The sequence below is a fragment of the Penaeus chinensis genome, chromosome 37 (assembly GCF_019202785.1).
Source record: "Penaeus chinensis breed Huanghai No. 1 chromosome 37, ASM1920278v2, whole genome shotgun sequence".
Classification (NCBI taxonomy): domain Eukaryota; kingdom Metazoa; phylum Arthropoda; class Malacostraca; order Decapoda; family Penaeidae; genus Penaeus; species Penaeus chinensis.
The window spans coordinates 5,759,091-5,761,590 of record NC_061855.1 but is presented as its reverse complement, the minus strand read 5'-3'; positions in this window follow the sequence as shown (position 1 = coordinate 5,761,590).

Genomic DNA, 2,500 nt, shown 5'->3' with positions numbered 1-2,500 from the left:
CCAAATTCATCTAAAATGTATCCAGATAACATGACTTTTGTCTCCTACACTTTCCGCTCGATTTACTCTCTTTGCAGATACACATTTCTTTAAAAAACTATTCGATTAATTTAATGGATTCCTATGGTTCTCGTCAGATATCAGATTGATCTATCAGCATGTTTTTATTATCATTATCTTTCCTAAAAACATACTTTTATAAATAAATAAATGACTTTCTCCAAACCTAAACGACTTTCTCCAAATCCTCATTCGTCACTAATTTAGCAATACAAGGAAGGCAGTCACGCCCCGCAGTGGTGTGCTGAATCGTTCATTAAAGGCACTGGTGTCTAATTACATAATGGCAGGAAACCAGTAAAAGGGATTAAGGAGAGAAAGTCTTGACTGGAACTCAGTTGAACATCAAACGCAGAGGGAAATGAAGGCTTCAGGGTTTTCAGATACAAGTGGGTGTCCGTTCTCGGTTTACATATGGCCCACGCACGGATACACACTCATCCGGTATGGACACGGGCACTCCAACACCGACTGATATGCGTAAATGGATGTACGTACAGATACACACTTACACGTACGCACACACGGGCACGTACGCACACACGGGCACATACGCACATACGGGCACGTACGTACACGCATAAACATATATACACGCAAGCATACACGCAAACACACACACACACACACACACACACAAACACACAATTTGCTAACGATTTCAGTTTTATAGTAGACAATAACCCTGAACAAATAACGAAGGGCTTTTTTTTTTTTTTTTTTTTTTTTTTTTTTTTTTTTTTTTTGTGCATTTTCAATATAATTAAGTATACCATTGTTTTACGTAACCAAGCTTCATATGTATCACAAGTATTACCAGTATATGGAAAACATTTTCTTTAAATCTGATGAGCATTACCATGTTCTTATAGGAATAATAACGTTTGTAATAGATGTTTATATCAGCGTAACCAGCAATATAGAAAGACTACGGTAAGAATTTTGTTTAGATCAAGAACCGTTACTTTTCTCTATGAATTGTTGTTTTGACTGAAAAAAAATATATCAAAGAGAGATTATATATATGGTAACCATTTTAGTTTCTATTTTATCCAACAGATGGCAGTTTACATCTGGATGTCTTGTTTCGCAATTTCATCCCATATTCAAACATATTTTCTTTATTCGCTTGTGATAATCAATCTAGTTGGAATCGTTTTATTAAATCCATAATCCATTTCTGTTATTTTTTTTACTGTTTTATTTAGGCTTGTAATCCCATCGATTAAATCAGCAATTTCGATTTATTAATTTCGCATTTTCCAAATTTCCTTCTTTCTGAATGTTTTAAAATGTTTTTATGAATATAATTTTCACTTCCCATATCTTACTTATTATCATATCTCTCGCTTTTCTTACCTTTCTTTTGTCTTTCGCTTTCATTTTTTTCTCTCTTCCCTCTTGGACTCCCTTTCTTCGTCTGTCATTTTGTATTTCTGTTTTTCCTATCTTATGTCTCACTTCCCTTAACTTTCTCCCTTCCCCTTTCTCTATCTTTCACACTCACTCTTTCTCTTCCCTCTAACTTCCCCTCTTCGTGTCTCAGTGTGTTCTTCTCCTGCTCTTTCTCTCAGCACGAATCTATCTTCGCAAATGTTTGCAAGAGGTTATTGGGAGTACAATTACGCTAAATAGCTATTTTGACTATATAATGTAGAGTACTATTAACTAGCACATACATACACCTCACGTATGGTCCTATGCTTATTTATCATAATTATCGTATTTCAGTCTAAATGGATTTCTGATTGCAGATCCTGTTTCTTCCTTATGCGTCATTACCATACACGGACTTATGTAACTTCAAGGCAAACTCAATAATTACAAGACAATGAGTCCTAATTAATGAGACGTCAGAAGTGTTTTTTTTAGAAAGCCGTTCCATGAACATCAAAGGTAAGCCAGCTGCGTTCCTATTGGCTATGAGATAACCTCTTGCTCTGTGTACGTATGTTTTTCGTGATTCGGGGGATGCATGCAATGTGAGAGAGATATATACAATACTGACATAATTTAAGACCCCTGGTAATTTCAGCCATGTTGGGTAGAATATGTATTCCAAAATGAATGCAACTTATTACTTCCTTTATCAATTAGCTCAATTTTGTTAGTACATTCTGCTTGGTTTATCACCTTTCATGTTTTTTTTCTCCCAAATATTCTATAAGATTTAGATTTGGTCTGTTTCCAGGCCAATCAAGTACTCGAATACCATGATTATCTAAATGGGTTTTAATACTTTTGGCTGTGTGGCAGGGACTTCCACCATGCATGAAATTACAGTCATTATCTGAAAACCATTCCTGAAGTTGGGGCAGACGACGTCCGTCAATGATGTCATGATATCCAACTTAATTTAGATTACCTTTTACAATCTCCAATCTTCCATTACTCATAGAAGAGATCACAGATAACACAATGACCTTGCTAGGGTCTGAGT